Source organism: Chlorocebus sabaeus, chromosome 2 (genome assembly GCF_047675955.1).
Source record: "Chlorocebus sabaeus isolate Y175 chromosome 2, mChlSab1.0.hap1, whole genome shotgun sequence".
Classification (NCBI taxonomy): domain Eukaryota; kingdom Metazoa; phylum Chordata; class Mammalia; order Primates; family Cercopithecidae; genus Chlorocebus; species Chlorocebus sabaeus.
This window is the reverse complement of record NC_132905.1, coordinates 66,198,944-66,218,329: the sequence shown is the minus strand read 5'-3', so window position 1 is coordinate 66,218,329 and position 19,386 is coordinate 66,198,944. Positions and strand designations below refer to the sequence as shown.

General features: G+C 44.8%; 1 protein-coding gene across 5 annotated transcripts in view; it reads right to left on the bottom strand.

Moving 5' to 3' along the window:
• The window catches only part of PHF20 (PHD finger protein 20), a 188,225-nt gene that overhangs the window by 126,257 nt on the left and 42,582 nt on the right, over positions 1-19,386 (bottom strand). The gene's annotated exons all lie outside the window — the stretch shown is intronic.

Below are 19,386 nucleotides of genomic sequence, written 5' to 3'. Positions count from 1 at the left end.
CCAGGCCTGTAGTCCTAGCTACTTAAGAGGCTGGAGTTGGGGAATCACTTGAGCCCAGGAGTGCGAGGCTGCAGTGAGCTATGATCACAATACCACTGCACTCCAGCCTGGGCAAGAGAGTGAGACCTTATTTTTAAAAAAATTTAATCAGCCCAGCACAATAGCTTATGCCTATAATCCCAGCACTTTGGGTGGCTGAAGGAGGAGGATCCCCTGAGCCCAGGAGTTTGAGATCAGCATGGGAAACATAGGGAGACCCCATCTCTCTGGACAAAAAAAGAATTTTTACTTAGCCAGACGTGGTGATGCACGCCTGTAGTCCCAGCTACTCAAGAGGCTGAGGTGAGAGGATCACCGGAGCCCAGAAGGTTGAGGCTGTGGTGAGCCATGATAACACTACTGAACTCCACCCTGGGTGATAGAGTGAGACCCAAAATAAATAAATGGGAAGGAAGGAAGGGAGGGAGGGAGGGAATAACTTTAGTGTGTATATTTGTAACTAACCTGGCATTATAAAATCACTCTCAAATAGTAGCTGGAACAACTACATGTCTGCAAATTTGGCACTCATTCCTTCAAAAGGTAGGTTTTAATTGTTTTATCCTTGAATATGGCCTCATTTCTAACAAGCAGAATGTGGCAAAAGTGATAGCGTGGGACTTCCAAAGCTGGGTTATAAAAAGCACTGCAGCAGGACGGGGGAGAGAAAATATCAGGAAGAAGAGTTAATGGATGCTGGGCTTAATACCTAGGTGATGGGATGATCTGTGCAGCAAACTACCATGGCACACATTTACCTATGTAACAAACCTGCAAATCTCGCACATGTACCCCAGAACTTAAAGTGGAAGGCAAAAAAAACCAAAAAAAGCAATCTTTTGAATTAATAAAGTGATGGATTATCTAACTACAAAGTTGATGTGAAAAAGAAAAAAAGCACTGCAGCCATTCCACTTCTGGGTATATATCCAAAAACACTAAACACAAGGACTCAAACAGATGTCTGTACTCCAGAATTCACACAGCATTATTCACAATAGTCAAAAAGCCACCCAAGTGTCTAACATATGAATAGATAAAATGTGGTATATCCATACAATGGAATAGTATTCACCCTTAAAAAGGAATAAAACTCTTAATACATGCTACAACACAGATGAACCTTGAGCACTTATGCTAAGTGAAATAAGCCATTTGAAGGACAAATGCTGCATGATTCCATTCATATGAACTATCTAGAGTAGCCAGATTAATGAAAGCAGAATAGAGGTTACCAGGAGCTAAGGGGAAAAGGGAGGGGGCAGTTGTTGATTAATAGATACAGGGTTTCAGTGTGGAGAGATGAAAAAATTGGGCCAGGCATGGTGGCTCACACCTGTAATCCCAGCATTCTGGGAGGCTGAGGCAGGTGGACTGCCTGAATTCGGGAGTTCGAGACCAGCCTGGGCAACACAGTGAAACTCCGTCTCACCCAGCACTTTGGGAGGCTGAGACGGGCGGATCACGAGGTCAGGAGATCGAGACCATCCTGGCTAACACGGTGAAACCCCGTCTCTACTAAAAAATACAAAAAAACTAGCCGGGCGAGGTGGCGGGTGCCTGTAGTCCCAGCTGCTCAGGAGGCTGAGGCAGGAGAATGGCGTGAACCCAGGAGGTGGAGCTTGCAGTGAGCTGAGATCCGGCCACTGCACTCTAGCCTGGGCGACAGAGCAAGACTCCGTCTCAAAAAAAAAAAAAAAAAAAAAAAAAAAAAACACAAAAAGTAGGCCGGGTGCGGTGGCTCAAGCCTGTAATCCCAGCACTTTTGGAGGCCGAGACGGGCGGATCACGAGGTCAGGAGATCGAGACCATCCTGGCTAACACGGGGAAACCCCGTCTCTACTAAAAAATACAAAAAACTAGCCAGGCAAGATGGCGGGCACCTGTAGTCCCAGCTACTCGGGAGGCTGAGGCAGAAGAATCGCTTGAACCCAGGAGGCGGAGGTTGCAGTGAGCTGAGATCACGCCACTGTACTCTAGCCTAGGAGACAGAGCGAGACTCCGTCTCAAAAAAAAAAAAAAAAAAAAAGAAAAAGAAAAAACCTTGGGCTGGGCATGGTGGCTCACACCTGTAATCCCAATACTTTGAGAGGCCCAGGGAGGAAGACTGCTTGAGGTCAGGAGAGACAGGGTTTCACCATGTTACCCAGGCTGGTCTCAAACTCCTGGGCTCATGCAATATGCCTGCCTTAGCCTCCCAAAGTGCTGGGATTACAGGCATGAGCCATGGCGCATGGCTAAGGCCAGGAGTCTGAGACCAACATAACATAGTGAGACTTTCTCTCACTATGAAAAATTTTAGGTTGGGCTCAGTGGCTCATGCCTGTAATCCCAGCACTTTGGGAGGCTGAGGCCGGCAGATCACCTGAGGTCAGAAGTTTGAGACCAGCCATGGCCAACACGGTGAAACATCATCTCTACTAAAAATACAAAAATTAGCCAGGCGTGGTGGCACAAGCCTATAATCCCAGCTACTCAGGAGGCTGAGGCAACTTTGCCAGGAGGCAGAAGTTGCAGTGAGCCGAGATCACACCACTGCACTCCAGCCTGGCAACAGAGTGAGACCTGTCACCAAAAAAAGAAAGAAAAAAAAAAAGAAAGAAAGAAAATGTTTTGGAGAAGGATGGTGGTAATGGTTGCAGAACAGTGTGAATGTATTTAATGCTCCAGAACTGTACTGTACACCTAAAAATTATTAAAATACTAAATCTTATGTTATATGTATTTTACCACAAGCATATATACACAAAGCACTGCTGCTTCTGCCTCACACTCTCTCAGATTCCCTGTTCTAGGGTAAGTCAAGTGCTACATCGTGAGAACATTCTAGATGTCTATGGAGAGGTTCACATGACAAGGAACTGAAGCCACCTGTCAGGAACCAGCATCAACTTGCCAGCCCCGTGAGTGAGCCCCCTTGGATGCAGCCTTTATGAGACCCTGGGCCAGAAGCCCCCCTGACCCCCCATTACACCGCTCCTGAATTTCTGGCCCACAGACACCTAGAGAAGAATAAATGTTTATTGTTTTAGGCCACCAACTAAATGTTGAGAAAATGTGTTACACAGCACTAAGTAGCTAACAAAGTAGCATTTTGCTACACTGCTTTGGTGTCTAGAAATGGAGTCTATCAATAGTTTATAGGTTAGAGGTGCCAGTCCTCATGATTTCAGGTTTAAGAAACACTGCTCTAAGCTACAAGATAAGCCAGTATGTCCTAGGGCTCCACCAAGGGAAGGAGAGGGCTGTAAGACAGTAAAGCACTGCCACTGGTGGCATGACCCCATGTGCATGGCCAGAAGCAGAGAACAGTGCAGGTCTAATTCAGGGAAACAGTGTTGACATGCCTGCACTATATGCCCTTAAGCCCCAGGAAGGCTTGCCGCTCAGAGTCTTGCTGAATCTGTGTAAAATTAAGCTGCCTTATACTACACACCGTGCAGGTGTTTAAACTAGAGCACGCAGACAGTGCTTGGCAGGAATCTGTTTTGTTCCCCGCTACATACCAGAAATACTAACTAAAGAAACATCATGGGGCAGGGGAGAAAAAAACAGAAAGGATGACAATTTCCTTCTGAATTCCCACTACAACTCATCAGCGTTCATCCACATAGCTATTAATAACTAATGAGGCTGGGTGCAGAGGCTCACGCCTGTAATCCCAGCACTTTGAGAGGCCGAGGCGGGCAGATCACCTGAAGCCTGGAGTTTGAGACCAGCCTGACAAACATGGAGAAACCCCGTCTCTACTAAAAATACAAAATTAGCTGGGCGTGGTGGCACACGCCTGTAATCCCAGCTACTCGGGAAGCTGAGGCAGGAGAACTGCTTAAACCTAGGAGGTGGAGGTTGCGGTGGGCCGAGATCATGCCATTGCACTCCAGCCTGGGCAACAAGAGCGAAACTCTGTCTCAGAAATAAATAAATAAATAAATAAATAAATAAATAAATAAAACTAATGAGTGCAGCTTACTCTAGGGTTTGTAAACTATCTTTATCTAAAGTATCTCACTTGATCATGCCATGAAGACTTAAGGAGTCATTATTATTACTGTACCCTTTTTACGTTTGTGGAAATGGAGCCTCAAAGAGAGTGACTAGGAAGAGGCACAGTCAAGATCAATATCTACATCTAACTCTAAATCCAGTGAAGAACTTTCTGCTCTTTTTTCTGAGACGGAGTCTAGCTCTGTCGCCCAGGATGGAGTGCAGTGGTGTGATCTCGGCTCACCACAAGCTCCACCTCCCAGGTTCACGCCATTCTCCTGCCTCAGCCTCCCAAGTAGCTGGACTACAGGTGCCTACCACCACGCCTGGCTAATTTTTTGTAATTTTAGTAGAGACAGGGTTTCACCGTGTTAGCCAGGATGGTCTCGATCTCCTGACCTCATGAACTGCCTGCCTCAGCCTCCCAAAATGCCGGGATTACAGGCGTGAGCCTCTGCGCCCGACTACGAGCCTTCTGCTCTTAACTGGACTCCACATGTAAACATTCTGGTAGTGACCACATCCACATGGGTGTCTTTTGTCTTAGCCACCTAATAGTCTCCCTAACTGGTGGCTAGCCCAGAATTTGACTAAACTTTCCCCCAGACGTTGAGCATTCAGACTGCTTCCAGATTCTTTGCTATATAAACAGTGTGTCTGCAGACATACAGCATCCATTTTACTTCAAGAATCAGAAAATTACCCAGACACGGTGGCACATGCCTGTAATCCCAGCTACTTGGGAGGCTGAGGCAGGAGAATCGCTTGAACCCAGGAGGCAGAGGTTGCGGTGAGCCAAAATCGTACCATTGCACTCCCGCCTGGGCGACAAGAGCGAAACTCTGTCTCAAAAAAAAAAGAATCAGAGCTTGCCTCTATTCCTGGCCCAGGGCACACACCAGAAGCAAAAGTAACAAAAGTAACATTTTTAAGCCATCACCAGCCTTTGCTGGAGAGGAGATGGGGATGGAAGATATATTTAGTAAAAAACAAAAGACTGACTATTAAACTGCAGAAAAACTGCTGTTTTGAATGCCTTAACTCTTTCCCTACCCCTTCACCACTTCCATTAATCAACATCTGATAAAAGAAAGGTCTTAAATGCATCTTTCCTCTCTATCTCAATCATTTCTCACCAGCAACAACTGAACAGTCAGTATATACAAATGACCCCTAAACCCCCTCTATCAGAACCCAGCAGAATGCCTGACACAGAGCCACTCAGCAAATATCTTATGACAGAATGAACACTGCCACTTTTCTGTTACTAAGAAGGATCAAAACATGTCTCTCCCCTGCTTAAATTCTCACTCATTAGTTCAATCTCCCACCACTCCTGTTATCTCTCTGGATTCTCAGAATACACCAAGTTCTTTCAAGCCCTAAATATTTTGCTGATGTTATTCCTTCTGCCTTCTTCCCCTGCCACTCTCTTCCTGGAAAACTTCTCATTCTTTAATTTCACTTCCTTGCATATGCCCTCAAATTACTGGCAACTCTCTTCCTCATCATAACTGCCACCCAACCCTGGTTATTTCAGACTCCACATTCTCCATTTCTGTACCCAGACAGCTAAATGTGGCTAGAGAAAACACTCAACATGCTGATGGGTCTCACTTTAAATGCATGTGTAGGCCAGGTGCAGTGGCTCACACCCTGTAGTCCCAGCACTTTGGGAGGCTGAGGCAGGCGGATCACCTGCGGTCAAGAGTTCGAGACCAGCCTGGCCAACATGGCGAAACCCCGTCTCTACTAAAAATACAAAAATTAGTCAAGTGTGGTGGTGGGCACCTGTAATCCCAGCTACTCAGGAGGCTGAGACAGGAGAATCACTTGAACCCAGGAGGTGGAGGATGCAGTGAGCTGAGATCGCGCCACTGTCATCCAGGCTGGTGGACAAGAGCAAAAGTTTGTCTCAAACATACATACATACATACATACATACATACATACATAAAATGCATATCTGCAAACAGGAATTAAATAGTAATTATCTTTGGGGGTAGGAGAGGGACGAAAAAGCTTCTTGAGCACCCATAATGGTCCATATTCTTGATTTGGGTGGTGGTTACAGAAGTGTATACATGTGTAAAAGTTCATCAAGCTACACACTTAAGATTTATACACTTGGCCGGGCGCGGTGGCTCACGCCTGTAATCCCAGCATTTTGGGAGTCCCAGGTGGGCAGATCAAGAGGTCAGGAGATCAAGACCATCCTGGCTAACACAGTGAAATCCCATCTCTACTAAAAATACAAAAAAAAATTAGCCGGGCGTGGTGGCGGGCATCTGTGGTTCCAGCTACTTGGGAAGCTGAGGCAGGAGAATGGCGTTAACCCGGGAGGTGGAGCTTGCAGTGAGCGAGATCGCACCACTGCACTCCAGCCTGGGCGACAGAGCAAGACTCCATCTCAAAAAAAAAAAAAAAAAAGATTTATACACTCTACTATAAATTAAAACTCAACAAAAAATATTTTTAAAATAAAAGTATAAGAACTGGGTGCTATAGTGTATGCCTATAGTCCCAACTACACAGGAGCCTGAGGCAAGAGAGCTCCTTGAGCCAAAGAATTGAAGGCTATAGTGTGCTTTCATTGCACTCGTAAATAGCCACTGTTCTCCAGCCTGGGCAACAAAGCAAGACCCCCTCTCTAAAAATAATTAACCTAATTGTAGAGTAGCAATTTTGCACTCTTCTTAATTCAATGTTCTACACTTGTAAGAAGCTAGGAAAATTAATTTCAAAAAAGTTTTTAGCCAGGCATGGCAGCTTACATCTGTAACCCCAATGCTTTGGGAGGCCGAGGCAGGATAACTTGAGACCAGGAGTTTGAGGCCTATCATTAGCTACTGACTACAGCGGAGCCTGAGGAGGGTGTGCGAACTCCTAAATATTTCATACCTTATCTTCTTTCCTCAAACCTAACCCTTCCCATCCTGATCTCAGTATCAGCTGATAATTTTACTTCTTATTGAATGTAAAAAATAGCTGGGCACAGTGGTATGCACCTGCAGTCCCAACTACCCAGGAGGCCTGAAGCAGGACAATCACTTGAGCCCAGGAATTTGTGTCCAGTCTGGGCAAATACCAAGACTCCCATCTCTTCAAAATACAAACAAACAGGATTCCCATTACTGGTTGGAGTGTAAAATGGTGCAGCTACTATGAAAAACAATTTAGCAGTTCCTCAAAAGGTTAAACAGAATTACCATATAATCCAACAATTCTATCTCAGGTATATACACATATGATGTAAAATCATATGTCCACAAAAAAGCTTATACACTAATGTGTACTCATAATACCCAAAAAAGAGGAAACACTATAAATACCCATCAACTGATGAATGGAAAAACAAAATATGGTATATTCATATAATGGAATTATTCATCCACAAAAAGGAATAAAGTACTGATATGTTCTACAACATAGATGAATCTTGAAAATAGCATCCTAAGTGAAAGAAGCTAGTCACCTACTGTATGATTCCGTATCTATGAAATGTCCAGAACAGGCATATACAGAGAGGGAAAGTAAATTCGTGTTTGTCTAGGGCTGGGAAGGGTAGGGAGGAAATAGAGTCTGACTGCTAATGTATATGAGGTTTCTTTTTGGGATAATGAGAATTCTGGAATTAAACAGTGGTGACAATTGTACAACTTTGTAAATACACTGAAAACCATTGAATTATTGAATTGTATGCTTTGAAATGGTAATTTTTTTTTTTTTTTGAGACAGAGTCTCACTCTGTCACCAGGTTGGAGTGCAATGGCGCGATCTTGGCTCACTGCAACCTCTGCCTCCTGGGTTCAAGCGATTCTCCTGCCTCAGCCTCCCAAGTAGCTGGGACTACAGGCAAGTGCCACCATGCTCGGCTAATTGTTGTATTTTTAGTAGAGATGGGGTTTAACCATGTTGGCCAGGATGATCTTGATCTCTTGACCTCGTGATCTGACTGCCTCAGCCTCCCAAAGTGCTGCGATTACAGGCATGAGCCACCGCACCCATCCTAAAAGGGTGAATTTTATAATATGTAAACCATATTTCAATTTCAATTTTTTAAAACAATTAATTTTAAAAAAGGAGGCAAAAAAAAGAATCCCACCAAGTGCTGGCAACAATGCAGAGCAACTGGAATTCTCATACATTGCTGGTGGAAATGCACAATGGTACAGCAACTCTGAAAAAGTCTGGCAGTTTTTCACATGGTTAAACATACACTTATATGACCTAGCAATCCAACTCACTGGTATTTATCCAAGAGAAATGATAACTTATATTCTGACAAAAACCTATATACAAATGTTTATTCATATTAACCCAAAACTGGAAACAATCTTTGAACACGTAAACAGATAAGCTGTGGTATATCCATCCAATGGAATACTTACTACTTGGTTCTAAAAGCAACCTTGCATGAGCAAGTATTTTGCTCATGCAAACATACAGGTGAGTTTCAAATGCATTATGCTAAGTTTAAGAAGCCAAATCCAAAAGGCTATGTACTGAATAATTCCATTATAACACAGTATGGAAAAGGCAAAACTGTATAGACAAAGGACAGATCAGTGGGTGACAGGAGCTGGAGGTGCCAGGAGAGGCTAATTACAAAGGGACATGAGAAAATTCTGTGGGTAACAGAAGTGCTTTATATTGTTTCTTTTCTTTCTTCCCCCTTCTTTTTTTTTTTTTTTTTTTTTTTTTTTTTTGAGACAGGGTCTCGCTCTATCACACAGGCTGGAGTTGGAGTGCAGTGGTGCAATCACAGCTTGCTGCAGCCTTGACCTCCTGGACTCAAGCAATCTTCCTCCCACCCCAGCCTCCTGAGTACCTAAAACTATAGACACACACCACCACTCCCAGCTATTATTATTTTTTTATTTTATTTTATTTTATTTTTTTGAGAGACGAAGTCCCATTATGTTGCCTAGGCTTGCCTTAAACTCCTGGGCTCAAGCAATCCTCCCACCTTGGCCTCCCAAGGTGCTGGGATTTTAGGCATGAGCCACCATTCCTGGCCTATATCTGGATTGTGGTGGGGCTTGCGTGAACTGTTGAATTTGGCAAAACTCAACTGTACTCTGAAAACAGCGAATTTTACTATGGGTTGAGCATCTCAAATCCAAACATCTAAAATCCAAAACTTTTTGAGCATCAAGTTGTCTTTTTATGAATTTTGTACTTTTCTCGTACTTTTGTACCTTTTATGGATTTTGACAAATGTATAACGTACACATATATGTTATACATTTGTCAAAATCCATAAACAATACAACACCAACAGCAGACCCTAATGTAAACTATGGTCTTTGGATGGTACTGAGGTGTCAATATAGGTTCATCAACTGTAACAAACGGACTACTCTGGTGCAGGATGTTGAAAGTGGGGGAGGCTGGAGGGAGAACATAGGAATATGGGAACTCGGTCCATTCTTTTTTTTAGAAGCAGGGTCTTGCTCTGTCACCCACGTTGGAATGCAGTGGCATAATCATGGCTCACGGAAGCCTCAAACTCCTGGGCTCATGCAATCCTCCAACTCCTGGGCTCATGCAATCCTCCCACCTCAGCTTCGCAAGTAGCTAGGACTACAGGTGCAAGCCACCCCCCACCCCAGTTAATTTGTTTTATTTTTTGTAGAGACAGGGTCTTGCAATGTTGTCCAGGTTGGTCTCAAACTCCTGGGCTCAAGCAATCCTCCTACCTCAGCCTCCCCAAGTGCTGGGATTACAGGCATAAACCACTGTGCTCAGTCAGAACTCTGTACTTTCTGCTCAATTTTGGTGTGAACCTAAAAGTACTCTAAAATATAGTCTATTTTTTAAATCCCATTTACTTATTACCAACTCCCAAATTCTTTTACGTTTTTTTTTTTAAACAGGGTCTTGCTGTTGCCCAGGCTGGAGTAGAGTAGCACAATCATAGCTCACTGCAGGCTTGGCCTCCCTAGCTCAAGAGATCCTCCTATACCTCAGCCTCCCCAGTAGCTGGGACCACAAGTTCACACCACCATGCCCAGCTAGGTTTCTTGGGTTTTTTGTGTGTATATGTGTTGTGAGACAGTCTTACTATGTTGCCCAGGCTAGTCTCAATCTCAGGATTCAAGCGATCCTCCGTTTTGGCCTCCCAAAGTCCTGGGATTACAGGCGTGAGCCACCGCACTCAGCCCAACTCCCAGATGTCTATCTCTAAGCTAGGGCTCACACTTGAACATTTGACTCAGTTATTCAACTATCCATTCAACATCTCCACTTAGTCATCTCAAAGGAATCTCATATATTTAACATGCCCAAAACCAAACTGCTTATCTTCTCCCTAGAACCTGGTTCTACTGAAGTCTACCCCATTTCAACATGTGGTAATTCCATCTACTGGTACCAAGAGAAAAAGCCGTTGGAGTCATCCTTGACTCTTCTCTATCTCTTACAATGTCGTCAGCAAATCTGTCAGCTGTACCTTCAAAAATTATCCAGACTCTGATCACTTCTCATCAACTCCCCCACTGTTTTTTAGTTCAAACAACTATCATCTTTCATATGGACTAATACAAAAGATCCTTGCTCTTCTTGTTTCTGCCCATGGTTGCATATACTACACACAATAACCACAGCAACTTTTTTTTTTTTTTGAGACAGGGTCTGGCTCTGTCACCTGGGTTGGAGGGCAGTGGCACCATCCCAGCTCACTGCAAACTCTGCCCCCCAGGTTCAAGTGATTCTCCAACCTCAACCTCCCAAGTAGCTGGGATCACAGGTGCACACCACCATGCCTGGCTATTTTTTTGTATTTTTGGTAGAGACGGCATTTTGCTATGTTGCCCAGGCTCACAGCCACCTTTTTTTTTTTTTTTTTTTTTTGAGACGGAGTTTCACTCTTGTTGCCTAGACTGGAATGCAGTGGCACAATCTCAGCTCACTGTATCCCCCACCTCCACCTCCCAGGTTCAAGCAATTCTCCTGCCTCAGTCTCCCAAGTACCTGGGATTACAGGTGCCAACACGCCAGGCTAATTTTTTGTATTTTTAGTACATGTTGGCCAGGCTGGTCTCAAACTCCTGGCCTCAAGTGATCCACCCACCTTCGCCTCCCAAACTGCTGGGATTACAGGCGTGAACCACTGCACCCGGCCCACAGCCACTTTTAATACCTGAAATCAGATAACATCGATTCCCTGTTTAAGACCTTTCTACGACTTACTATCACATTTGGAATAAAGTTCAAACTCCTTATTATGGCCAATCTGGCCCCTGCTGACCTTTCTGGGCTCACCTCCTACCTCTGGTCTCTCACTCTCTACCCTCCCAGCCACATGTTCCTACCCATTATTGCTTAAATGCCCTGCTTGCTCCTACGCCAGGGCTTGTGCCTTGGCTGCCTCTGTCTGCAACCCTCTCTCCCCTGGATCCTAACATGACTCACTTCCTCACTTACTTTAGGACTCTATTTAAATGTCTCACTGTCAGAGAGATCTCCTCTGTTCACGTTGTATATTAAAAAAGCAAAACACATACACACACAGAGGCACTCTCTACCACTTGAAAGTACTTATTCCGGCCGGGCGCAGTGGCTTACGCCTGTAATCCCAACACTCTGGGAGGCCAAGGCGGGTGGATCACGAGGTCAGGAGATCGAGACTATCCTGACTAACACAGTAAAACCCCGTCTCTACTAAAAAATACAAAAAATTAGCCGGGCGTGGTGGCAGGCACCTGTAGTCGCAGCTACTCGGGAGGCTGAGGCAGGAGAATGGCGTGAACCTGGGAGGCAGAGCTTGCAGTGAGCCAAGATCGTGCCACTGCACTCCAGCCTGAGGGACCAAACGAGACTCCATCTCAAAACACACACACACACACACACACACACACACACACAGATGGTGTAAGAAGTAAAGAGGTATGAACCAGAAACTCAGATGTGATCAGTACAAATAATCCTAATGAAAAAGAAACAAAAAATGATTTAAGGACATTATGAAACTCAAATTTTTAAATCCTCTGTACAAGACATGAAAGTAAACTACGATCAACTTAAATAGAAACACAGTAGTGGAAAGGTACCAGAGTGTCAGGAAAGCAACAGACAGAAGGAGCTTTTTCATTGTGTTTGGAGCAAGAACAGGGAAGGCCAGCCTACTGCTTGGAACAGATGGCACATGCCTGACAGATGACAGGAAGAAGGCGAAGGCAGCAGAGCAAGCAGATTCTATTCTATCCACCAAGCATCACTACTAGGAAACTGCAGCTTCTCAGATTTTTAGTTCATCTATAAAACCCAGGAAGTAAACAGGGAAGGCAGGGCTGGGCACAGTGGCTCATGCCTGTAACCCCAGCACATTGGGAGGCCAAGGCGGGCAGATCACCTGAGGTCAGGAGTTCGAGACCAGTCTGTCCAACATGGTGAAACCATGTCTCTACTAAAAATACAAAAATTAGCTGGGTGTAGTGGTGCATGCCTGTAATCCCAGCTACACGGGAGACTGAGGCAGGAGAATCGCTGGAACCCAGGAGATGGAGACTGCAGTGAACTGAGATACTGCCACTGCTCTCCAGCCTGGGCAACAGAGCAGGACTGCCTCAAAACAAAGCAAAACAAGAACAGGGAAGGCAGGATTACCCCTTCTACAGAGAAGAAAACGGACATGCTGAAAGTTCACCCCAAAGTGGTAGATTAAAAATTAGAATATAGGCCAGGTGCAATGGCTTATGCTTGTAATCCCAACACTTTGGGAGCCCAAGGTGGGAATATCACTTGAGCCCAGAGTTTGAGACCAGCCTGAGCAACACAGCGAGACAGTCTCTATAAGAAATACGAAAATGAGCCAGGTGCAGTGGCATGCACCTGTAGTCCCAGCCTACTCAGGAGGCTGAGGTGGGAGGATCACTTGAGCCCAAGAGTTCAAGGCTATAGTTATGATCACACCACTGTACTCCAGCTTAGGTGACAGAGCAAAACTCTGTCTCAAAAATGCTAGGCCATGCGCCTGTAATCCCAGCACTTTGGGAGGACGAGGCGGGTGCACTGCTTGAGCCCAGAAGTTTAAGACCAGCCTGGGCAACATGGCAAAACCTCATTTCTACAAAAAATACAAAACTTGGCCAGGGGTGGTAGCACATGCCTGTAGTCCCAGCTACTCAGGAGGCTGAAGTAGGAGGATCACGGCTCGATGCAGCCTCAACCTCTAAGGCTCAAGCAATCCTCCCACCTTGGCTAATTTTTTGTTTGTTTTGTTTTTTGAGACAGAGTCTTGCTCTGTCACCCAGGCTAAAGTGCAGTGCCTTAATTTCGGCTCACTGCAACCTCCACCTCCTGGGTTCAAGCAAGCTTCCCACCTCAACCTCCTGAGTAGCTAGGATTACAGGTGTGTGGCATCATGCCTGGCTAATTTTTTTGTAATTTTAGTAGAGACGAAGTTTCACCATGTTGGCCAGGCTGGTCTTGAACTCCGGAACTCAAGTGATCTGCCCACCATGGCCTCCCAAAGTGCTGGGATTACAGGTGTGAGCCACCACGCCTGTAATTTAATTATAATTAAATGTACACTTTAATTATAAAAATATAATTTTTATATTTTTTGTAGAGATGGAGTTTTGTCATGTTGCCCAGGCTCATCTTGAACTCCTGGGCTCAAGTGATCTGCCTACTTCAGCCTCTAAACATGCTAGGATTACAGGCATAAGCCACAACGCCTAGTCAAAAATAATTTTATTTTTTAAATTTTTTTGAGACAGGGTTTCACTCTGTCACCCAGGATGCAATGCAGTGGCACGATCTAGGCTCACTGCAACCTCCGCTTCCCGGGCTCAAACGATTCTCCAGCCTGTCTCCTGAATAGCTGGGACTACAGCCAGGAGCTACCAACACCCAGCTAACTTTTGTATTTTTTGTAGAGACAGTGTTTTGCCATGTTGCCCCAGGTTGTTGAACTCCTGAGCTCAAAGCAATATGCCCACCTTGCCCTTCCAAAGTGCTGGGATTATAGGTGTGGGCCACCATGCCTGGCCCCAAAAATAATTTAAATGCAAAATAGGCCGGGTGCGGTGGCTCACTCCTGTAATCCCAGTACTTTGGGAGGATGAGGTGGGTGGATCACCTGAGGTCAGGAGTTCAAGACTAGCCTGGCCAACCTACTGAAACCCCGTCTTTACTAAAAATACAAAAATTAGCTGGGCATAGTGGTGGGGGTCCATAATCCCTGCTATTTGGGAGGCTGAGGCAAGAGACTCTCTTGAACCCAGGAGGCAGAGGTTGCAGTGAGCCGAGATCCACCATTGCACTCCAGCCTGGGTGACAGAATGAGACTCCATCTTAAATAAATAAATAAATAAATAAATAAATAAATAAATAAATGCAGAAATAAAATTAGACTGCAGGAGTTTTTTTTTGTTGTTGTTGTTGTTTTAAAGAACTGTTAGTTCATATAACAGATTTAAAAAAAAAAAAACACTCATGGCCAGGCACAGTGGCTCATGGCTGTAATCCCAGCACTTTGGGAGGCTGAGGAGGGCAGATCACTTTGGGAGGCTGAGGAGGGCAGGTCAGGAGTTCGAGACCAGCCTGAACAACATGGTGAAATCTCGTCTCTACTAAAAATACAAAAAATTAGCTGGGCATGGTGGCACGCGCCTGTAATCCCAGCTACTCACGAGGCTGAGACAGGAGAATCGCTAGAACCCAGGAGGCAGAGGTTGCAGTGAGCCAAGATTGTACCACTGCACTCCAGCCTGGGCAACAGAGCAAGACTCCATCTCAAAGAAAAAAAAAAAAAACTCATTTACCTTTGGATTAAGTTTATGACATAAATCGGCTGGGCGTAGTGGCTCACGCCTATAATTCCAGTACTTTGGGAGGCTGAGGAGGTCGGATCATGAGGTCAGGAGTTCAAAACCAGCCTGGCCAACATAGTGAAATCCCATCTCTACTAAAAATACAAAATAAAATTAGCTGGGCGTGGTGGCAGGCACCTGTAATCCCAGCTACATGAGAGGCTGAGGCTGGAGAATCACTTGAACCCTAGAGGCAGAGGTTGCAGTGACCAGAGATCGCACCATTGCACTCCAGCCTGGAGGACAAGAACGAAACTCTGTCTCAAAAAAAAAACTAAAAAAAAAAAAAAAAGTATGTGACGTAAATCAAATATAATTTATCCTGCGTAAGATGTACATTTTTCACCAGGCGCAGTGGCTCACGCCTGTAATCCCAGCACTTTGGGAGGCCAAGGCCAGCGGATCACAAGGTCAGGAGAAGGAGATCATCCTGGCTAACATGGTGAAACCTCGTCTCTAATAAAAATACAAAAAAAGGCCGGGCGCGGCGGCTCAAGCCTGTAATCCCAGCACTTTGGGAGGCCGAGACGGGCGGATCACAAGGTCAGGAGATCGAGACCATCCTGGCTAACCCGGGGAAACCCTGTCTCTACTAAAAAATACAAAAAACTAGCCAGGCGAGGTGGCGGGCGCCTGTAGTCCCAGCTACTCGGGAGGCTGAGGCAGGAGAATGGCGTGAACCCGGGAGGCGGAGCTTGCAGTGAGCTGAGATCCGGCCACTGCACTCCAGACTGGGCGACAGAGCGAGACTCCGTCTCAAAAAAAAAAAAAACAAACAAATTAGCCAGGCGTAATGGCGGGCACCTGTAGTCCCAGCTGCTCGGGAGGCTGAGGCGGAGCTTGCAGTGAGCCAGAATCGCACCACTGCACACCAGCCTGGGCGACAGAGCAAGACACCGCCTCAAAAAAAAAAAAAAAAAAAAAAAAAAACACACATTTTTCAAAAGTCACAAAGACCTTAAACTTCACTCAGTGTACTTGTTAATAGTAATATTAATATTGTAACTTTAAAACTATTTCACATGTAACACAGAATAAGGCAAATAGGTTAAAGTATGATTAGGAACAAAGATTTCTGGGCCAGGCGCAGTGGCTCACGCCTGTAATCCCAGCACTTTTGGAGGCCAAGGCGGGTGGAACACGAGGTCAAGAGATCGAGACCACCCTGGCTAACACAGTGAAACCCTGACTCTACTAAAAATACAAAAAATTAGCCAGGCGTGGAGGCATGCGCCTGTAGTCCCAGCTACTCAGGAGGCAGAGGCAGGAGAATTGCTTGAACCAGGAAGGTGGAGGTTGCAGTGAGCTGAGATCGCTCACACTACACTCCAGCGTGGGCAACACAGCAAGACTCCGTCTCAAAAAAAGAAAAAGAAAACAAGAATTACAGGCACATGCCACCATGTCTAGCTAATTTTTTGTATTTTAAGTAGAGACATGGTTTCGCCATAACGGCCAGGCTGGTCTCCAACTCCTGACCTCAAGTGATCTGCCCACCTCAGCCTCTCAAAGTGCCGGGATTATAGGCATGAGTCACCACACCTGGCCATATTTTGGGTTTCATTTAGCATAGTTACACTATGCATATTCTATTTGTTAGTTATTTTTGTTTCATCTATTTATTTACTATTTATTATTTTTCGGGGGACGAGGGTCGGAGTCTCCCTCTGTCGCCCAGGCTGGATCGGCTCACTGCAGCCTCTGCCTCCTTTGATTCAAGCGATTTCCCTGCCTCAGCCTCCCAAGCAGCTGGGATTACAGGCACCTGCCACCACACCCGGCTAATTTTTGTATTTTTAGTGGAGACAGGGTTTCATCATGTCGGCCAGTTTGGTCTCAAACTCCTGACCTCAGGTGATCCACCCTCCTTGGTCTCCCAAAGTGCTGGGATTACAGGCGTGAGCTACTATGCGTGGCCTATTTATTTATTTTTGAGACAGTGTCTCACTCTGTTACCCAGGCCTGATATTTCCAACTTAAATTTAACATTATAGGCCAGGCGCAGCAGTTCACGCCTGTAATCCCAGCACTTTGGGAGGCCAAGGCAGGCAGATCACTTGAGGTCAGGAGTTCGAGACCAGCCTGGCCAAGAGGGTGGAAACCCCATCTCTACTAAAAATACAAAATTGGCCAGGGATGGTGGCATGCGCCTGTAGTCCCAGCTACTTGGGAGGCTGAGGCAGGAGAATCACTTGAACTCAGGAGGCGGAGGTTGCAGTGAGCCGAGATTGTACCACTGCACTCCAGCCTGGGCGACAGAGCAAGACTATCTCAAAAAAATAAATAAATAAATTGGAAATATCAAAGTGAACTCACAATTTTTCAAAAAATAGATCTCTTACCTCCATCTACTAAAAAGTCGTTTTAAGACAATGACATCCTAGCAGCAGTAAACACACCCAGTGCCCAGAGCTAAATTCCTTTTTTTTTAAAACCAATGTTTTATTTTATTTATTTATTTTATTTATTTAGAGATAGAGTCTTGCTCTTATCACCCAAGCAGTGGTGTGATCATAGCTAACTGCAGCCTCAACTTCAGAGGTCAATTTCTTTTTTTTCTTTTTTTTTTTTTTTGAGACAGAGTCTCTGTCACCCAGGCTGGAGTGCAACGGCATGATCTTGGCTCACACACAGGCTGGAGTGCAATGGCACTATCTCGGCTCACTGCAACCTCCGCCTCCCAGGCTCAAGCAATTCTCCTGCCTCAGCCTCCTGAGTAGCTGAGACTACAAGTGCGTGACACCACACCTGGCTAATTTTTGTATTTTTCGTAGAGACAGGGTTTCACTGTGTTGGTCAGGCTGGTCTGGAACTCCTAATCTTGTGATCCACCCACCTGGGCCTCCCAAAGTGCTGGGATTACAGGCATGAGCCACCATGCCCAGCTCAGAGGTCAATTTCTAAATACCCTTTCCTAATTAAAGAAACCAAGCCTTGGAGAACCGGCTGCATCCAGGGTCTGGAATAGGAAAAGTAGAAGGTAAATTTGGGGTTTCTAATAGTGCCAGAAAACAAGAAAATGCTAAGGGACTAGCAGGAATGTGTCAAAAGAACAAAGGAGCTAGTTTAAACAGCCTCCACTGGCCAAATTTAGGATAATTTTAGCACAAAAAATAACACTAATAATGAATGGAAGTGACTACACCACCACACTGAATAATCTTATCCCTAAGTGCACTTTAAAAGAATAAAAATGAAAGTTCTTCTTACAGAAGAACATCAGCTAATATAACAGAATGACAAAACTAGAAAATTACCATTTTTCCATCTCCAGTGTAATAACGGATTCAGGCAGGGATCATCAATGGATGCTAAATCATTAGGTGAATGGTGTGGGGGGATAATAGGATACTGACACATACCACAGTATCCCCACAGAATCCCCACAGATTATCTACTACTTGCACAAGGAAAAAATACACCTTTATAATGGTGAGAGATGGAAGTCATTACCTTATCCAAGTGATACACGGAACAGTGGGACGACCTAGCTTTATGTGTCCCCCGATGTGATGCAATATGAAACACACGGCATTACCACTGAAACACTCTGCAAAAAAAATGTTTAATCTGAAGTCTAGACCTCATTTCCAGTTTACAGGAAATAGAAGAGAATACAAGAAACAAGTTAAACTCACCATGATAAAACAATGTGACCAAACCAGAATGTGAAACATTCTAAACAACAACTGTTCAGAACTCTTAAAAATTAAATAAACAATGTTGTGAAGGGGAAAAAAGTGGGAAGGGAGAAAGATTATCACGGAATCAAAGCAACTAAAGAGACATAAAAATAAAAAAGTAATGTGGATCCTGTCTGGAAAAACACTATAAGGGACATTTTTGGAACAACATCTGAATATCTCTGGATATTAGATATTATATAATTATTGCTAAATTAAATAAGTATATAAAGCAAATGGGTTAACAATTAGTGAATACAGGGGAAGGTATAATGTTCTCTCAATTTTTCATTATGTTAGAAAATTTTTTTAATTAAAAAGCAGGGACTGGGCTGGGCACAGTGGCACGTGCCTGTAATCCCAGCACTTTGGGAGGCCGAGACAGGTGGATCACCTGAGGTCAGGAGTTCGCAACTAACCTAACATGATGAAATCCTATCCCTACTAAACACAAAAAAATTAGCTGGACGTGGTGGCGCATGCGTGCAATCCGACCTACTTGGGAGGCTGAGACAGAAGAATTGCTTGTACCAGGGAGGTGGAGGTTGCAGTGAACCAAGATTGTGCCATTGCACTCCAACCTAGGCAACAAAAGCAAAACTCCATCTCAAAAAAAAAAAAAAAAAAGCTGGGACTTAGTTACTTTAGGGCCCAAAAATAAGAACAAACAATTCAAGGATTCAGAGGCAAAACGTCACACGGAAATAAGTAATTAAAAAGTGGGCCCTAGGCCAACGCAGTGGCTCACGCCTATAATCCCAGCACTTTGAGAGGCCAAAGCGGGCAGATCATGAGGTCAAGATATCGAGACCATCCTGGCCAACATGGTGAAACCCCATGTCTACCAAAAATACAAA